This window comes from Molossus molossus, unplaced genomic scaffold (genome assembly GCF_014108415.1).
Source record: "Molossus molossus isolate mMolMol1 unplaced genomic scaffold, mMolMol1.p scaffold_m16_p_1, whole genome shotgun sequence".
Classification (NCBI taxonomy): Eukaryota; Metazoa; Chordata; class Mammalia; order Chiroptera; family Molossidae; genus Molossus; species Molossus molossus.
This window is the reverse complement of record NW_023425344.1, coordinates 222283877-222303891: the sequence shown is the minus strand read 5'-3', so window position 1 is coordinate 222303891 and position 20015 is coordinate 222283877. Positions and strand designations below refer to the sequence as shown.

Genomic DNA, 20015 nt, shown 5'->3' with positions numbered 1-20015 from the left:
AGACGAAGCAAGAAGCCAAGTGCACTTCCTTTTTTGCTGGTGCAACCTCAGAAGCCTGGGTCTCAGCCCTCAGAGTTGGCTGATACTCCTTGCTCAGCAGCCAGGGTGGTGGTGAGGGTGTTGGTTTCTGCAAAGGGGCCCCTGAGTCCCCTTGGGAAATAACACATGGCTATAATCAGCCCCACAGGCCATCACCAGGTGAAAAATGTGACCGTGGGGCCTTTGCCCTGACAGTTCGGCACCCTCTGCTGTGTGAGGATACGAGGTGGGGGAGCTGGAGACCAGTGTCCTAACCCTAGAGTCGAGAGGCAGATCCCAGTTCTGCTGCACATCAACCATGTGACCTCTGTCATGAAGAGAGGCTCTCTATGCCTCAGTTTCCATATCTGTGAAACCAACACCACAATAAGAATACATGCCTTGTGGGGTTGTTGCAAGAACTAAGCATGGTCTAGAATGTTAATGGTCCCAGTGGGACGCTTGGCATATCAAAAATGCTCAATAAATGTTATAGAAGGGAGAGAAGATAGAGGGTGAGGTTAAGATAAGCAGACAGAGAGCACGCCCAGCGACCTTTCCCAGCCTTGGGGTGCCGCGAGCTGAAAATAGCTGGGGGTGGAAGTCCAGCATCGGCCCAACGACATGGCTGAAGACATCAGTCCAGGGGTGTCTGCCCCAGGGAACAGCATTCTTTAGATACATTCATTTGGATTAAGGGAACAGAGGTTACAGACTAGGAGCAAATTCTTCCTCCCACTAGAGTCCACAAACAGTTCAGCTCTTGAATGTCTAGAGCCCAAGGGCCTTTGGAGGTAGGTGTGGGGAGAGAGGGCAGGTTCTATGGTCAGAGCCCAAGGCTGGGCAGGGAGGGAGACTTCTGTTCTGGAAGCTGCCCGTTACATCACCTGGAACAAATTTCTAAACCAGCCAAACTTGGGCAAAGGGGAGGCTACAAACACCAGGTCTTGCTGCTTCTGGGCTGTGTGTCCTTGAGCATGTCATTTGACCTCTCAGAGCCACAGTGATGGGGATCACAATCAAACCTCCTCGGATTATTGTGCGGATAGAAAGACAGCACCATTGGCACCATTGGCACGGGCAAGTGAACGGAAGGGGTGGTTGTGAGGAGCAACCTACACTCCCGTCAAGGGGCAGGGCTGGCCGGGCCTGGGTGAGCAGGGGGCGGTTCTAGGCACTCCATCCCGTACCAGGCTGAACAAAGAGGGAGGTTCTCGGGTAAACACTCCAATAACTTTTTGGTGCCACCTTAAAAGCAACCGGTTAGGAGTCTCAGTTCATCTGTAAATTGAGCAAATCCTACCGCCTTCCTAACAGAAGGGACAAATAAGAATTAATTAGTAAACGTGGCTGTCAAACTGTGGTCAGTGTTATTATTAACTTAATGTGTTTGTTTAAAAGGGGAGGCAGCTTGCTCCAGTCTAGGCATGTGAGCTGCCAGCCGGCCAGGTTTGACGGGAAAGTCTGTCGATTGTTTCCACATGGGAGTTTTCAGCACGAGTAATTCGTTGCAGTGGTGGAAGGCCTTGGAGGCCAGGGATGCGGGCTCTGATGGTGGAGTCTGCAGCCTTTCATATGAAACGCAGAGGTGGTCCCTGAGGGCAGGAATTATTGTGCTAGGGACGCGGCACCCCAGGGGCTGAGGCGCCACATTCTGAAGCTAGCAGGCAGGGTGACCAAGGGGGAGGTGTCTGTATGGAGTGGGGGGAGGAGTAGGACCAGATGGGTGCTGAAAGACTGGTTTGCAATGAACAACTTGATCCTTCCAAAATGTGCTCGGGTGTGAGGGTCAGCAGCTCGCATCTTTATTCTGAATGTCACTTTAGCTGACTCTGTGGCTTCGGCTTCCCTCACTGCGCTTTCTGTGTGATAGGTTCCCACCCCTCTTAGTCCTCTCTTCCAAGGTGGTTTAGGGTCGTGGCTAAAAGCTTGGACTCTGGAGCCAGATTGCTTGGATTAAATATTGGCTCTACCATGTATTAGCTATGCGACTTTGGCCAGTTACTTAGCCTCTCTGTGTCTCAGTTTCCTTATCTGTAGAATGGGGGTGGTGATATCTATTAGGCTTGATTGTGGGGACTGAATACGTTCACATTGTGAAGTCCTTAGACCCATGCCTAGCACATGCTACAGGCTCTGGGAAGGCTAACTGAGCAAATGAATGAGTCCTCGTTGCGCTAATCGGTGGCACAGTGGGCTGCTTGAGGTTGCCCATATCTCTGTGTCATTTCCTCTCCCCGGAGCCGTTTCAACACACAGTCTGAAAACAATATGCCTGCCATGCGTTTGACATTCTGTTTTGTGGCTCTTTCTGACCCCCTTGGCCGCTCATCAGCTGCCCTGAGCTCACTGTGGCTCTATGAACAATTTTCCTCCCAGGAATCCCCCAGTCCTGCCGGTTGCTGGGTTCTTGATGTTTGAAAGGTGATTCCTATTCATCAGGGAGGGTGGGCCCAGCTTCTGTGACACCCATATCGCTGTGTACCTCCTTCAAGTGTTGGTCATCGCCTTGAATTGAAGAGAGCACTGCTCCGTGGCACGTGGGATGGCTGTGTTGGGGGCGCGGTGTCCGTGCTGAGTTCTGGTTTGTACCTGGAACCCTGGAAGTGCCCGTGGTTATCTGCTGCCCTGGTTTCCCGTGGGATATTTTTCCATTTTTTGTCCAGATAGAGTGGGAGGGAGAGAGAGGAAGGGAGAGAGAGAGAGAGAAACATCGACGTGAAGGGACACATCGAGTGGCTGCCACCCGCACAACCAACCAGGGCTGGGGACAAACTGCAACCGAGGTACGTGCCCTTAGCGGGAACCGAACCCGGGTCTCTCCGGACCGCAGGCCGACGCTCTAACCGCTGAGCCAAACTGGCCAGGGCAGCCAGAGTCTTTTATGCATCAATAAAGGGCATTTTATTGACTGCTCACTTCTTGCCTACTTTATTGTGACTCAACTCAATATTTTGGGTAATAAAGATAGAACTCTGCTGAAAAGAGAACTGGAAAACAAAAGCTCGTGTGAACCAGGAGTGTAGATGAGTAAATGCCCACTGGCTTTTCCCGGCAACCTGAGCAGACGGCAGGCGTACAGGCGTGTGCAGGTGTGTTGTGTGTTTATCAGGCATCTTTAAAGGTTTACATCTTCGACCAAATGATATCACCTTTGAGAAACCATCCTGAGGAAATGTTATAGAAGTCGCCAAATGCTTTACGCACAAAGATGTTCTTTATGCAGTTATTTGTAAAAGCAAAAATTGCCAACAACTGAAACGTCCATCATTTGGGGTAAGGTGACGTATAACTATGGTTATACCAATTTCAGTGGTTTTAAAAATGTTTTGGAACTTTATGGGTTGCTTGAGAAGCTTATTAAGACGAGAATTGCCAGCCTCCACTCCTAGAGATTGATATAATGGTTCTGGGATGAGATCCAGAAATCTGCACTTTTAACACACGCCATATAATTCTGAGGCAGATGTCCTGCAGTGCACATTTGAGAAAGCCGATCAGCTTGCTGGGATACTTTGCAGTCATTTGAAATGATGTTTACAGAGAGATTATAACAACACGGAGGAATGCTTTATAAATAAAAAAAAAATAAGATTGTATATGTAATTCTGTATCCATTTATGAAACATGACCGTGTAAAACAAAGCAGCAAAATGCAAAAAAGTAAACTAAGTGTCAGGGTGGTAGGGTTATGGGGATTCCCCCCCCCCCCATATTTTCCAAAAATTCTAAGTGTATATTTTTATCATATCCTGCTCCCTCTTTGGAACAAATAAAAGGGGCTTCCTGTTTTCTGGGATTCGTATGCTGAGGGGTTTCGCTTTATCTGTGAGCAGACTGAGGACCCTGAAGCAAAGCAATGCTGGTTCTCCACCCTCAGCCGGGCCCAGGCCATTCTAGGAGGGGCTCTCACCACCGGGCTTTGCCTATAGACAGCCCGGAGACTTCTAGAGTTACCAGGGCACATTTGTCCTCCTCAGTCATTGTGAAGAAGTTCCACCTAAAGAATTCTCAGTCTGGAGAGGTCTCGGTGTGATCCCGGTCAGGGCACATGCCCAGGTTGTGGGCCAAATCCCCAATAGGGGGCATGCAGGAGGTGGCCAATTGATGTTTCTATCTCTCTCTCCCTTACCCTTTCTCTCTCTCTAAAATAAACAAAGGAAAAAAAGCTTTTTTAAAAAAAGCAAGCAAGCACCGCAGACTGGTGGCTTAACCAGTAGAGATGTACTGTCTTAGTTCTGTAGGCTGGAAGTCCGAGGTGCCGGTGCAGTTGGTTTGTTCCGAGGATCATGAGCGAAGGGTCTGTTCCAGGCTCCTCTCCTGGGCTTGTGGATGGTCATCTTCTCCCATTGTCCCCACATCATCTTCTTTCTGTACATGTTGGTGTCTAAATTCCCTCCTTTTATAAGGACAACGATCCAATTAGATTAGGACCCACCCCAGTGACCTTATTTTAATTTAATTACCTCTTTAAAGACCCTGTTTTCAAATATAGTTACATTCTGAAGTACTGGGCGTCAAGACTTCAACATATGAATTTGGGGGGAACACAGTGCAGCCCGTACCGATGCAGTACTAGGCAACAGTGGTAGAAGACAGAGCTGTACAAAGACACCTCATTTGAAGAGCAGGAATGGACTCCCAACACGTCATTTAACTGCTGGAATGTGTTAGCTTGCAAATGGAAAGTTAGGGGCAATGGGGCTGTTGCCACTGAGCCCTGACCAGGGAGAGCCTGCTCTGGGCCCAGAGTTGCTCCCTGTCTGGTCCTGGTGACAGGCGTGCACCTCTGCAGTGGAGACGAGCACATCTGCGTAACTAGCTTCTAACCTGATTCACTTGTGGCTCGCTACTTGCCAATCACATGACCAGGGGCTGGCTCAGAACTTCTCTAAGCCTCCGCTGTAGAAATGGAAATAAAAATTCCTGTCCTGCCCACCCTGCAGGCTATTGTGAGATAAGGTAATGAAGGCGCTGTGCAGATTGCACCGCTCTGTCCCCAGCGAGCACGCTCTCTCACCTGGCAGGGGAGCACGGTGCTCTCCCTGACAGCGCTGGGGTGGATCGTACTCCGGAGTGTGGAACATGAAACAGTGCTCAAGGAGGTGAGGTGGCCTTGGCTCTGGTCGTGGACTGTGTTGATAAAACACCAACAAATCCCATCTCCAAAGGCCTCTGTAATTCTATTTTTAAATCCTCACCCAATGATTGATATAAATTTTAGAGAGAGGAAGGAGAGAAAGAATGGGAGAGAGAAACATCAATTGGTTGCCTCTTGTTTTCACCCCAAACAGGAACCAAACCTACAAACTAGGTATGTGCCCTGACTGAGAATCGAAGTTGCACCTTTTGGTGTACAGAACATTGCTCCAACCAAATGAGCCACACCAGCCAGGGCTGTAATTCTTTAAAAAAATAAAACAACCTTATTATGAAAGTCACATAACTTTCTTGTAAGAAAATTTGTAACTCTGATACGGCAAAACAAGAAATAGGAGGCCCCCATTCTCTGCCTCACTACCTCCTTCTACCAGAGCCCCTCCCCCAAGTGACAAATATCATCTTGATATGTCCTATGTTTATAAAAAGATATATGTACAGCCCTGGCCGGTTTGGCTCAGCGGTTAGAGCGTCGGCCTGCGGTCCTGAGAGACCCGGGTTCGGTTCCCGCTAGGGGCGCGTACCTCGGTTGCAGTTTGTCCCCGGCCCTGGTTGGTCGTGCGGGTGGCAGCCGCTCGATGTGTTCCTTTCACATGGATGTTTCTCTCTCTCTCTCTGTTCCTCTCTCTCCTTCCCACTCTACCTGAACAAAAAAAATGGGAAAAATGTCCTCAGGTGAGGATTAAAAAAAAAGATATATGTACATAATTAAAAAAAACACGTACACAATTGGGTTTAAACTGTTTGAAAACTTGTGTCTCTAAATTAGTAATTGTAGACTTCTTTTCATATCATTTTGTGTATATGCATCTTAACATTATTATTTTTTGAATTTTTATTTATTAATTTGAGAGAGAGAGAGAGAAACATTGACTTGTTGTTCCACTCATCCATGCACTCACTGGTTGATTCTTTTTTTTTTTTAGTTCATTGATGTGAGAATGGGTTGGGTTGAGAAGATGATTGGAGGTAAATCAAGCTGCAGGGCTCAGTGTTGACCGCTCCTTACTGTGAGAGGGCGCACAGGCAGCCCTGACTAGAGGCGGGGCACAGTGCTGCCAGTTAGCACAAGAAAAATAAAATGGGATATTAATAGAGTCTCTTGCTTTGAATGATTTGAAAAATCATCATTGGTTGATTCTTGTATGTGCCCTGACTGGGGGACTGAGGATCAAACCCCTTGGCATACCGAGATGGTGCTCCAACCAAGCCACCTGGCCAGGGCTTAACATTTTATATATATATATATATATATATACACACACACACACACACACACACACATATGTTTTTAATTTATCTTTATTGTTGATTATACTACAGATGTCTCCTCTTTTTCCCCCCATTGACCTCCTCCTCCCCAATCCTGCCCCCTTTCCCCCTTTCTACCTTCTCCATACCATTGTCTATGTCCATTTGTTACGCATATATGAATAGAAGTTCTTTGGTTTATTGCACCCTCCCTCCCCACTTCCCTTTGAGGTTCGTCAGTCTAACCACAAATTTGTACCTCTTAATTCCTTCATCTTTTCACTCATCCCCCCAGCCTCCTCCCATCTGGCAAGCAACAAAAAAGTCTCTGTATCTATGAGTCTGTTTCTGTTCTGCTTGCTCCTTTTGTTTGTAGATTGCATTGTTGATAGATATGTATTCGTTGATGTTTTGTTTGTTCATATTTTTTATCTTTTTCTTCAAGAAGATCCTTCAACATTTCATATAATACTGGTTTGGTGATGATGAACACCTTTAGCTTTTTCTTGTCTGGGAAACTCTTCATATGTCCATCGACTCTAAATGATAGTTTTGCAGGATAGAGTAATCTTGGTTGTATGTCACTGCTTTTCATCACCTTGAATATCTCTTGCCCCTCCTTTCTGGCCTGCAAAGTTTCTTTTGAGAAATCAGCTGACAGTCTTATGGGAGCTCCTTTGTAGGTAACAAACTGCTTTTCTTTTTCTGCTTTTAAGATTCTCTCTTTGTGTTTAACCCTTTGCATTGTGATGATGATGTGTCTTGGTGTGGACCTCTTTGGGTTCATTTTGTTTGGGACTCTCTGTGTTTTCCGGACTTGTATGTCTGTTTCCTTCACCATGTTAGGGAAGTTTTCTGTCATTATTGTTTGAAATAGGTTTTCAATTTCTTGCTCTCTCTCTTCTCCTTCTGGCACCCTCATGATGCAAATGTTGGCACACTTGAAGTTGTCCCAGAGGCTCCTTACATTATCCTTATTTTTTGGTCTGAAGCTGTCCACTGGGTGTGCTGACTCTGGGGCAAGGTCAGCCACTGCCTATGTCCTACCCAGGGCCACCTGACATAAGCTACAGAGTAATATGCCGATGGCTGTTTCTTGTGTTGGGCTTAGAGGTGCCCAGAAAAAGCCAAGATGTAAACCAAGGCTGGCTGCTTCTAGTGCCAGGCCCAAGGCCACTTAATGAGAGGTATGGGGCTTGCTGATACCAGATGCTGCTTGTTTGAGAGATTTTAGGAAAATCTGAAGCAGGATCCAAGACAGGCTAGTCAGTCCTATGATAAAGCCACTGGGAACAGCTTGGGTGGGCCTGAAAGTTGGGTGGGGCAGGGCCTCAGGGAATCACCTGGGCAGGGCAAACAGTGTGAGCCAGGTTGCTGGAGTCCTAGATATAGAGGCCCTCTGCAGACCTGGGGAAGGGCTCACCAAAGGAACAAAGGCCTCTGCCAGCATGCCTGTCCAAAAGAAAGCTGCCTGTCCAGCCCTCATCCTGAGGCCAAACAGCTCAGTTCTTCCCTGTACGTCTCTGGTGCCTTTAAAGTTGCCTCCCCTCCGAGCTCAGAAGGAGCAAGTTCAAGTATATCTGTGTGCGAGCCCTTTAAGAGGAACTTCCTTGAACTCCAGCAGCCTCAGCCTCCCTCAGCCTCAGTTCCTGCTGGTTTTACAGCCCGAAGTTATGGGGACTCTCTTCCTGGCACTGAAACCCTGAGCTGGGGGTCTGGTATGGAACAGGGACCACTCACTCCTCAAGGAGGACCTTCCCAGCCTAGGTATCCTCCTGATTTTTATCTGCCACACGTGGGTGTGGGACCAGCCTGTCGCACCTCCGTGGGACCAGCCTGTCGCACCTCTGCCCCTCCTACCAGTCTCGATGTGGCTGCTTCTTTAATTTCGTAGTTGTAGGACTTCCATTCAGCTCGATGTCAAGCAGTTCTGAATGATGACTGTTCTGTAGTTTAGTTGTAATTTTAATGTGGTTGTGGACATTATATTTTTTAACTGCTGTATAGCATACCATAGAACAGATACATAAGACATTGTTTAACTATTCCTTCATTAATGGACATTTAGTTATTTCCAATTTTTAAAAATGTGATAAAAATGACTGCAGTGAATGTCTTTGCTTGTTTATCTCTGAGTACTTACGTGACTGGATCTCTATAGGAAAAAACTCTAGACATGACATAACTGAGTCCAAGGTCATATTTACACATTGAAAATTTTGATAGGTTTGTACATTGCTCTCTAAAAAATTGTGTCAATTTGTACGCCTTCCAACAATTTATGAGAATTCCTGTTTCCTCACACCCTTGCCCACCAATGGGTCTTACACCATTTTGCCATGTGTACTTTAAAGTGTTAAGGCTGAATATTATTTTGAGATTATGCTCTTTCAGGGTCTTCCTAGAGATAGTTAAAATCACAATCACAAGGCCTTTGGAGAACAACCATATGCAAGACCACAGGAAACTGTCAATAGATTTCCGAAGGACCCTCTGAGAACTGGGATTTTCTTTTTCTTTTTCTTTTTTAATCCTCACCCGAGGATATTTTTCCATTTATCTTCAGATAGAATAGGAGAGAGAGAGAAAGAGAGAGAGAGAGAAACATCAATGTGGGACACATCAATTGGTTGCCTCCTGCACGACTCGACCAGGGCTGGGGAACAAACCGCAACTGAGGTACGTGCTCTTGACTGGAATCGAACCTGCAACTCTTTGGTCCAAGGGCTGACGCTCTAACCACTGAACAAAACCGGCCAGGGCATGAGCACTGGGATTTTCTACCTGAACTCAGACTCATGGAGAAGCTGCACATCCTTTTTTCTTTTCATGTGAAGGGGAAAAAAGAAACAAAGATGAGTTTTACTATCCAACAAAACCCGTTGACCTTGAAACGGTTCTTTCTCTCTGATTATATCACAGCCTCATCAGTTTTTCCACTTCTCAAAATAGAGTTCATAAGAGGGCACCCCTATGAAATGCTTGCAGTCAATCAGCTCCTTATCAGTGGAAATGGTTTGGATGTAGCTGACCTTGTCTAAGTTCATTCACCCCTGATCTTGTGAGGACACAGCAGACACTGGCTGCTGCCTAACCCAGTACGCAGACCAAGGGCCCCTGTACCGGCAAGTCAGGGGCTTGCTGAGAAAAAAACAAGATGCGGCTTTAATAAAGTTTTCCAGGACATTGCTTTCGGAAACACGTACAGAGAAGCAATTTTGACTTCAGCATGCGTGCAAGTTTTCTGTTTAATGAGTCTATAGTGTTTTTATCTTGAATCCCATTGCAGATGATGCCATATGTTTAGCGCTTAGGACTTCTAAAGGTCTGAACTGGCCCCTCCTGTATCTTCCCCCACACCCAAGTCAGGGTAGATTAATTTTGTGCCGAGGCTCTGGAATTTTCCAGGCTTTCGTGGAGGCCCTGCTTGCTGGGATTCTAGAGATAGAGCTTCGTTTCAGTGATGCGTTTAGATACCGACATCACAGGGTGGCGGGGATTTCATCAGAAAGCAAGAGGAGGCACCGGCAGGGTGGCACTCAAGCGGCGTTAATTTCCTCCCCTCAAAAGTTCCTTCCATCTGAATCATGGGATTAACAGAGCAAGACTTGAAAGACTTTAAGGAGTCCTTTACTGCTTTACACCCAGGTTCTGGAGAAACAGACAGAGAGAGCAATGGAATCGGAATCTCAGCGTCGTCTTCGGCTGCGGCACAAACACGGGCCCGCGGGAGGTGCCTGTGAATACTTCTCCACTGAGTCGAGCTGAACAGAACCACGCTTGTATTTACCCAACCCAAGGTCAAGTGTGTGTAATTCATGATGGGGAGCAGCTTTGCTCCTTCCTGGAGCTTCTTAATTTCCACCCTTTTCATCACTGGCGGGAAACTTCTACTCCACGTTGGAGGGAGGGAAGTGAAAATGTGCATTTCTGCCAGGTACTAAGCACAGTGCCGAAGTTTACCTTTCCGACAGCAGAAGGAGTATTTCATAACTGAAGAGCGTCAACCGTGAAGAACTGGAGAGTTTCCACCATTTCTTCTCAGGGTTGCGCAGGTGACCAGGGGCACAGCTAGGATTCAACCCCAGGTCTGTGTTCATCCTACTTGCCACCTCCATGGAGTCAGCCTGGCCTGAGTAAATCCATTTCAGGCATGTCAGCTTATTATTGAGTTTCAGGTCTAAGGATAAACAGAATCTCTGGTTAACACACCTGCAGGTTAGCATGGGATTTGTTTGGCCACAGAGAGTCTGGTGGCTTAGACCCACCCACCACTGCTGTGGGATAGAGCCATGTCGTCCAGGGCACAGGAGCTGGGCACAGAGCGATAAAGAGGCCTCCATGGTGGGCATGGTGAAGTGAGTTTGCAGCCTCCTTCATGACCCAGGCTCTTCAGTGTGTCCTGATCAAGATCCTTCCAAGGCCCCTTTCTTAGGAGAGGTCCACCTTCTTATTTATTTATTTTTAAAAAAAAATATTTTTTCTTTATTGATTTTAGAGAGAGGAAAGGAGAGAGAGAGAGAGAGACATCAATGAGAGAGAACATCGATTGGCTGCCTCCTGCATGCCCCCCACTGGAAATTGGGCCCACAACCCAGGTATGTGCCCTGACCAGGATCGAACAAGCGACCTCTTGGTGCATGGGTTGATGCTCAGCCACTGAGCCACACTGGCTGGGCAGAGGTCCACCTTCTTAATTAGGTTCCATAGGGCTGCAGTGGTCACTTAGAATCCATTTATTCATTCATATGTTCGGTCTTTCATTCATTCACCCAGTGACTCTTCACTGAGGCACCCCCTTTTCTGCCCCGGATCACTCTGGGTGCTGGGGATAGAGCAGAAATGAAGAAACTCACTGTCCTTGCTCTTCAGGGGCTAACCAGGTAGTAGTTGGCAGTCAACAGTCACAGAAGTCATGCACTGATCAAAATTGTGTAAGGGTGACAAGGAGAAGAAGCTGCACAGAAATCTAGAAGTGACATTTACACTCAGACCCAAAGGGTGAACTGAAGTTAGCCAGGTGAACAGGTGGGAAGAGCACTCACTGAAGAAACCTACCCGGCACGTTTTAGTGCTGTGCACATACTAACTCACCTGCTCTCACAACAGCCCTGTGCACAGGGTACCTTGACAGATGAGAAGACTCAGGCATAGAGGGTAAATGACTTGTCCAGGGTGCCCCAGCGAGGAAAGGTCAGGGCCAGGGTACAACCTCGTCAGCACATGAATGGGCTAGAGGGGATGTGAGGGGAGTGCCCTGGGAGTGGGCACAGGCCAGAGAATGAGAAGCCCTAGGGTGGAGACTGCGTCTAATGGACGGAAAACAGCAGCCCGGGGGGGAGAATCAGAGACGGGTGGTGGGAGACACGGAAGGAAGTATTTCTAGAAGGAAGGAGCGATCAACTGGCCAAATGCTGCTGAGAGGTTGGGGAGGACGACTGAGAGCTGCCCAGTAGGTGCTGTCGTGACCCTTGGCAAGACTGGTCTCAGGGGCATGGCGGGGAGCAAAGCCCAACTGTAAGGGGTCAAGAAAATATAGGAGGAGAGGCAGTAGTGACTGTGAAAATCAATCATTTTTCTGAGGAATTTTATTCTAAAAGGGAGAAGAAAAAGAGGGTGTTAGCTAAAGAGTGACCAGTTCCAAAGGGTATTTTTTTCTTTTTCTTTTGCGATGGGAGGTGGTAAAACATGGATGGGAATGCTTCAGCAGAGGAAAAACTCCTGGGTAGAGAGGACACATCCAGCACAGAGTGGTGCCCTGGGCAGCACGAGGGCATGGAGTCCAGGGGGACTGGAGAGCTAGTTTTAGACGGGGCACCTCAGGGGCCCCTGCAGGGGCCACGGCAGATCGGCTGACGGCCACCACCCTGTGAGGCCTCCCCAGAGTCCCTGCGCAGCATCCCTCTGGGGCAGTGTGGTTTGATTCCTCCCTGTACTCACTGTGATCATAGCAGAGCCACTGAGAAGCAGGCAACATTCCTCTCCCATGGTGCGAGGGCTGAGGGGCATCTCTGGGCATTTTTCTGGCGTCCGGGCTTTGCTGACGGTGCAGGCTGCGGAGAGGAGCTGAGCGGCAGGTGGGGCCGGCAGCCCATGCGCTCCTTGTGGAGGGGGAGCTGAGTGAGCAGGAGCCGGTTAGCTGCACCCGAAGGGGAGTTATCTCAAAGGCTTGTGCGACCCTTGCTTTTCAGGGTCTTGGGGGTCCCGCTGTCATATCACAGACTCAAGGGACACATAATATTGGTTCAATGGACAACCAAGATGGCCACAAACCGAATTCCAGCAAGTTCACTTAAACATACCTCAGAGCTTCGAATGCACAAAATGGGCCCGTCAGCGACCTGGGGTAATTTACTCTTTTCCAGGATTTGAGCTTAGGAAGTGCACAGCCCGCGGTAGGTACCTCAGGTTCCTAACCCGTCCTCCAAACTTGACCTTCTCAGCCCCTCTGTTTGAATGATAAATACACAAACAAAAAGAGGGAAGAACTAAATTCGGAGAGCTTAGAATGCAGAATCCAGGGATTTCCCCATTAGGGAAAAATTCCTCTGGTTAAAAAAAATTAAAAAAGGGTAAATGAGGAACAAACACCGGTGGTATAAGACCGCAGGCCTGGTTACTTCATGAACCACTTGATCATTTAAAAGAGTCTTCAAAACAATACATAGGTGTGTGTATATATCCCTGACCCACCACCCAGAAGCACTTGTTCAATTTCTCTTTTCCTCAATTTATTGTAGGTTGTATTGTAAGTCATCTTCCTACAGAGTAATAAAATGTAAATGTGGGTTTTAGGTTTGCTAATGTTTCGGGTGGCTGAGCGTGAGTCCCCAGCTTGTTATGGGTGAGGGGCCTACGAAGAAGCTGTGAGAACTGAGTGGGAGGTGGAGAGGAGAAGGAAACAGAGTTCCCCATTGTTACAGTTTGAGGAAACTGGGATTTAGGACAGCATATGATTTGTTGTGCGCTGGAGACATCAGGGGACATCAGGGGTGATTCTATACAGTAACCATCAGGAGCACATTGGCTACAAAGGGGCTGAAAGCAGCGAACAGCTCTTAGGAAAATCGCTCCAGCCTCAGAGCAGAAAAGGAGGGGCTGCCTCACCTCCAAGGTAGGGGTGGGTGGGGCTGAGCTTGACTCTTGCTGAAAACCCCATGCAGAAAGGGGGAAGAGAGGGCAAAAGTGAAAGGCTGAGTACCCAGGCTGAGGTTCTCCTTGGAACACTGGGGAGCGGGACCCATGCTGAGGTTCTCCTTGGAATACTGGGGAGGGGGACCCATGCTGAGGTTCTCCTTGGAATACTGGGGAGGGGGACCCATGCTGAGGTTCTCCTTGGAATACTGAGGAGGGGGACCCATGCTGAGGTTCTCCTTGGAACACTGGGGAGGGGGACCCAGGCCAAGGTTCTCCTTGGAACACTGGGGAACAGGACCCAGGCCGAGGTTCTCCTTGGAACATTGTGGGACAGGACCCAGGCCGAGGTTCTCCTTGGAACATTGGGAACAGGACCCAAGCTGAAGTTCTCCTTGAAACATTAGAGAACAGGACCCAGGCCGAGGTTCTCCTTGGAACATTGGAGAACAGGACCCAGGCTGAGGTTCTCCTTGGAACAATGTGGGACAGGACCCAGGCCGAGGTTCTCCTTGGAACATTGGAGAACAGGGCCCAGGCTGAGGTTCTCCTTGGAACATTGGGAGCAGGACCCAGGCCGAGGTTCTCCTTGGAACATTGGAGAACAGGGCCCAGGCCGAGGTTCTCCTTGGAACATTGGAGAACAGGGCCCAGGCCGAGGTTCTCCTTGGAACATTGGGAACAGGACCCAGGCCGAGGTTCTCCTTGGAACATTGGAGAACAGGGCCCAGGCCGAGGTTCTCCTTGGAACATTGAGGGACAGGGCCCAGGCCGAGGTTCTCCTTGGAACATTGGGAACAGGACCCAGGCCGAGGTTCTCCTTGGAACATTGGAGAACAGGGCCCAGGCCGAGGTTCTCCTTGGAACATTGGGAACAGGACCCAGGCCGAGGTTCTCCTTGGAACATTGGAGAACAGGGCCCAGGCCGAGGTTCTCCTTGGAACATTGAGGGACAGGGCCCAGGCCGAGGTTCTCCTTGGAACATTGGAGAACAGGACCCAGGCCGAGGTTCTCCTTGGAACATTGTGGAGCAGGACCCAGACCGAGGCTCTCCTTGGAACATTGGAGAACAGGGCCCAGGCCGAGGTTCTCCTTGGAACATTGGAGAACAGGGCCCAGGCCGAGGTTCTCCTTGGAACATTGAGGGACAGGACCCAGGCCGAGGTTCTCCTTGGAACATTGAGGGACAGGACCCAGGCCGAGGTTCTCCTTGGAACATTGTGGAACAGGACCCAGGCCGAGGTTCCCTGTGGAACACTGTGACACAGGACACTGCAGGTCCTTTGGATGAGACCCATAGTTGCTCCAGCAGAATGCTGGGAGGTCATCTATGAGCTTATTTTCTTTTAAGCACATTTTTCAATTTAGAATGAAAGTCAGTGGTGAGAGAGGATTCATGTGTAGAAATCTGTTGAAAACCAAAATGATTTGGTAAAATAGAGTATCTTAAGCTCCAGGGTGAGATTCATCTGTAAAGGCTTCACAATTGAAGGTGACTCGAGTTTTTAATTTCTTGATAAAAATCCAACTATCCCTAGACTTTAATGGCAGGCTGGGCCTGGGGGTGACCGAGGAAAACGGGGGACACACCAGATGGAGGAAGGGAGGGAGGGCAAGGGACATGTGAGGATGCTTGGGGGGTTACAGAGGGGACCAGACGGAAGTGAAGACCAATGTGGGGGGAGAGCCTTTGGCCATGATAGGGAAGGAAGTGTTTAACAATAGTTAGAGCCTCCGCAAGCTTCAGTGAAGGTGATCTGATTCAAAGTAGTCTTAGCAGGTAGAAAGGCAGGCGTGAAGGGAGTCGGAGAACGGGTTTCTCTCAGTCTGCAGGTGCCTGAAGAGTTATAAAATAAATAGATCCTGGGAATCGAATGGTAACTATAGTTAATAATCCTGTATTGTATATTTGAAAGTTGCTAGGAGAGTAGATCTTAAAAGCTCTCATCACAAGAAAATATGTAACTATGTGTGGTATTGATATTAACTAAAGTTGTGGTAATCACTTTGCAATATGTACATATATACATTCATTAAGTTGTATACCTAAAACTAATATAATGTTATATGTCAATGATATCTCAATTTAAAAAAAAGAAAACAAAAGTTATGATTTCTGGCCCCAAGGATTTTGGCTGAAGGATTGACAACCTGTGTTCATCACATGCTGCACTATGTGAAGCAGGCATTTTGCCAAGTGTTTTACCCACATTCTCTCATTTCACCCTCAGCAACCCTACAAGCTTGGAGCTATCATTATCCCTCTTTTGTAGATGAGGAAACTGAGACCAGAGAAGGTAAATAGCTTGTTCAAGGTTACACACTTTAAGTGATGGAGCCTGGATTGAAGCTGAGTTCTTCCTGTTTGGACAATAGCATCTTGGTGATGGCCTGGGTGGGGACAGTTTTAGAATCGAGGTAAAGATGGAAATCAGACTATGGAGTCCTGAGGAGGAGGGAGCTGGACGGGAAATGAGACCCCGGGATCAAGTTATCCTCTGGGTGTTAACAACAAGGAGAGGGCAGGTGGGGGTCTGATGTGACATCCAGGTCAAGTGGGCCCACGTGAGTAGCCAGGGTTGGGGGCTGCAGGGAGGAGGGCTTCTCAGGAGTGTCTGGGCTCCTGATGGCTGAGACTACTCTTTGGAGAGCACGGGGTTCCAGAGACACTGGGTCCTGGGTCCCTAGTCTTGACCTTTAACTTGTCATCTACTCTTAGACATAAATGGCAACCCTCAGGCTGCAGCCATTCCCCTCTTTGTGGAAAGAGGAAGCAGCCCCAGAAGGTCCCCTTTACTTACTCTCTGTGGTGCGCAGAAGAGGAACCTGGATCTGATTTGGAGTTTTTGAAGAAATCTTTCTTTGATGTGGTCCAGTTCAACTTCTTCATTTGCTGGTCTGACAAGGACCATGGTGGCTGTGCCTCCTCAGGGACCGGCCAAGGGGACTCTCAGCTAGGGACCCCTGAGGGTGGTTTCCCAACCCTGGTTCTGTGACTCCTCCGGGTGTGCTCAGTCATCTCCAGGAAAAATTTAAATATTGAAATAAACTTACTGCAAAAATAGACCTAGGGAAAAAAAGATAAGCCTATACCAACCAGGGATTTTGGAGAAGGAAGGGGGAAAATAGAGCTATAATCTTTATTAGAGATGCCAGTATTCTACAAACGTGGCCAATTGGGTGGTGTCTAGATTCTAGACTTGGCGTTGTCATTTCCTCACTGTATGACTTGACACATATCTTTTAAAGTCAATGGAATAGGGCTAAAGATGGTTCTGCCAAGGTTGCTGAGAGGATTTAGCAAGATGGGTCCATGAATGTGCTTTGTAAGTGCTAAAGCACCACGCAGTGATGACAGAATTGGTGCTGCTTGGTCATCCCCTCAGGGCAGAAACTCCTACCGTCTTACCTGCATTCATTTTGCTTTCCTGACAGGCACCATTCAGGGTTACTCAATATCCATATTTCCTTCTCTGGGCCTTGATTTCCATATTAGTCAGGCTAAGCCAGGCCATGCTGCATTGGCAAATGAACCCCCAAGTGTCAGTGGCTTACCATGATCCAGCTTTATTTCTTGCTCTGGTGAGGATGGATAAAACCTCTTCCATCATATAGACATGCTGCCAGAGTGTATGGGCTATAAGATCCCCATGGCAGGGTACAGAGGGACGGAGAAGGTGTATCACCTCTTAACTGTTTGGGCCCAGAAGTGACACATGTCACCTAATAGCTTCCATGGGAAGAACTGTATACCACCCCTCCCCAATCAATCTCACTTTCCTTACTCTCTCCTAGACCCTTCCTTAAGCTATTTCCTCTCTGCTGCCCTTCCATGAGCTTCCAAGTCCCAGATAGTCCAACCTGTGAGGTACAGTGGCCTTCAAGTGATCCAAGACCAGTGCAAATGGTTCGCTTTCTGAAAGAAATGGGACCTGCCTCAAAGCAGGATGAAGAGCCGGAAGCCAGGCAGCTGGCAGTCCAGGACCCCCGGAACCACTGGGCCCTGGGGCCCCACCTCCCCTCTAGCATCTTTAGAGGAACCTAGGGATAAGTCTGAAGACCTTCTCTTTTGCTTTCTTCTATTGACCTATTGATCTGTTTACTGCTTACTTTCTTTCCCAGTCTGGTGAAAACCACATGAACTCAGGTGGTGAAGGATGGTCTATGTGTTTCAAAGGCATGCCAATCACTAGAAACTGGCATGGGTTCACCATGAAGAAGCCTCGATCCCCTTCCTTTTTTGATACAAAGTACAAATTGTCAGATCAGGAATATGCTGTAGATAGAATATCTTTACATTTCAGCGTGGACACTGGATAAGCTCTCGTGCACTCTCAGACGAGGATGGAAGGTGCTCAGCTGAAGCCGTTGACAGCATCGTGTCACATGCTGCTGGTCTGACCCTGTGCATACCCCAGCAGTGATAACTGGACTTGTGCCTTTTTCAGCAGACCCAGTAGCCACCTGGATTTCTGTTGTAGAGAGTCCTTATCATGGAAGCCTGGTCTACCGTCCTTTCTGGAAGAACATCAGGGCCTCGGAATATGGCTTTTTCTCAATCACCACTGAGTAGCCTGCCAGCCAGAAGATACACCTCGACTTGGTAAGGGAGCCCCGATTCTACGAGGATCTGCACCTGGGTGTAGGCTTTCCTGCTGCAGCTGTTTAAAATTCTTTGACATTCCTCCCATCCAAAGGTGGGATCTATGTCCCTCCCCTTGAATCTGATAGTCTTGTGACTGCTTTGATTAGTAGAGTACAGAGAAGGTGATTCTCTGTGACTATCGAGGCTTAGTCATAAGAAGCCCCACAATCTCTGCTGGCTTCTCTTAGAATACTCACTCTTGGAACCCAGCTGCCCAAGAGTGACACCCAAGCCACATGGAGAAGTTACATGTAGGTCTAAGTCGGGCAGTCCCAGCTGAGCCCAGCCATTGAGTCACCCCAATGCCAGTGCCACACATGTGAACCAAGAAGGCTCTAGATAACTTCATCCCCAACTACTCAGGTTCCCCACCCTCTTCTCTGTCATCTACCTTTCCCACCTGAAGCCCTGGACATAGTGGACATTCCTGCTGTACTCTGTCCAAATTCCTGGCTCAGAGAATCTGTGAGCATAGTAAAATGATCGGCATTTTCCATCACTGAGGTTGAGCTGGTTTATTCCATAGTGATAACTGGAAAACCACCTTGTCCTGCCTCTGGCGTGCTGATGAGTGAATCCGTGTCAACTTCTAGGAAGGAAGTCTTTGGTAGCAGGCTGCAGAACCCAAACAAACCCTATCCTAAATCTTAATGACAAAGACTTACAGGATGCCACAACAGAACAACAGCAGGTGGTTTGGAAATTGTGGTTGTCACAAAATGAGATAGATAGACATGACACTGGAGGATGAGGCCAACATCCTGAAAGGTCTCCACTGCGAAGACAACCCTAAAGCTTGCACTGAAGTCTTAGGATTCCAGTGCAGAAGAACAGGGTGAAGGGGGTGAGCCAATGAAGAGAGAGGTTGACTATCTCAAGCAAGAGGGAACACCCGGGTGAGAGAGGAGAGGGAGGATCATGTGGGTGGAGCACAGAGGATGAGGGGTGACTCAAGATGGGACTGGTCAGTGAGCAGGATCGTGTCAACAAGGGTCTCAGGGGCCACAGTAGGAAAGTTGTTAAGAGGCGCTGGGATCCTGGGATCAGATTGCTTGCGTCCTTGCCCTTGGTGTTGTAGAAGTCTAATGGATCTGGTCGTCTAGCATCTTGGGTTGCCAATTCTCCTAGTTAAGCCAAGACAGCTTCTAAACATACAATCCAGGGACCCAAGGGCAAAAATGGCTGGGCTTCCCAGGAATTTCCCAGGTTCTGTTGGGACCACCCCACCATCCGATCGGCCTACAGCACTGGACACAGTGTGCTGGAGTGACCCCATGGAAAGACCACTGGCCTGGGGGGTACTCCTGACTCCTCCCCTTGGTGAGCCATTGTGCTGGCGGTGCTCATGGATTATATTGTGGGTCCCCATCTTCCTTCAAGAAGTTCCTGAAAAGCATGGGGTGGGGAGAACCCTGGACTGGGGTGAGTTTCTGGGGCTGGCATGTCCGAGCCTGGTGGGATAGGAGCACTGTAGACGCTTCTTTTCATGCAGCGTCTAGTCTGGGTAAGGGACCCGTGAAGGGGTGCAGCCTGCCAGCACATGGCCCCAGGCAGCGAAGAGGAGGAGGGAGGGGACTATGGGTGCCAGGGAAGCACAGTGCAGGCCCAGCCTGTCCGCTTGCTCCTTCTCAGAGTTTATCAGGAGGCCATGCCATATCCAGACTCAGTTCTCCTCCAGGCCTGCATCCAGGCATACAGAAAAAACTAGAAACTAGCTGGCTAAGCAGGCCATGGCTGCGTGTACAAAGAGAGGCCCCCCTAACCTGCATCCTGTGCCCTCTGGATTTGTTTTTCCAGGGCCAGGAGG

The 20015-nt window shown here is 48.6% G+C and overlaps 1 long non-coding RNA gene across 1 annotated transcript; it reads left to right on the top strand.

Annotated features, from left to right (window-relative positions):
• The first annotated feature begins 626 nt into the window (after nt 1-626).
• On the top strand, nt 627-18690 carry LOC118618709. Its single transcript, XR_004957086.1, has 3 exons — nt 627-812; nt 10078-10211; nt 18015-18690. It is a non-coding gene; the product is annotated as an uncharacterized LOC118618709 (long non-coding RNA).
• Nucleotides 18691-20015: the final 1325 nt, after the last annotated feature.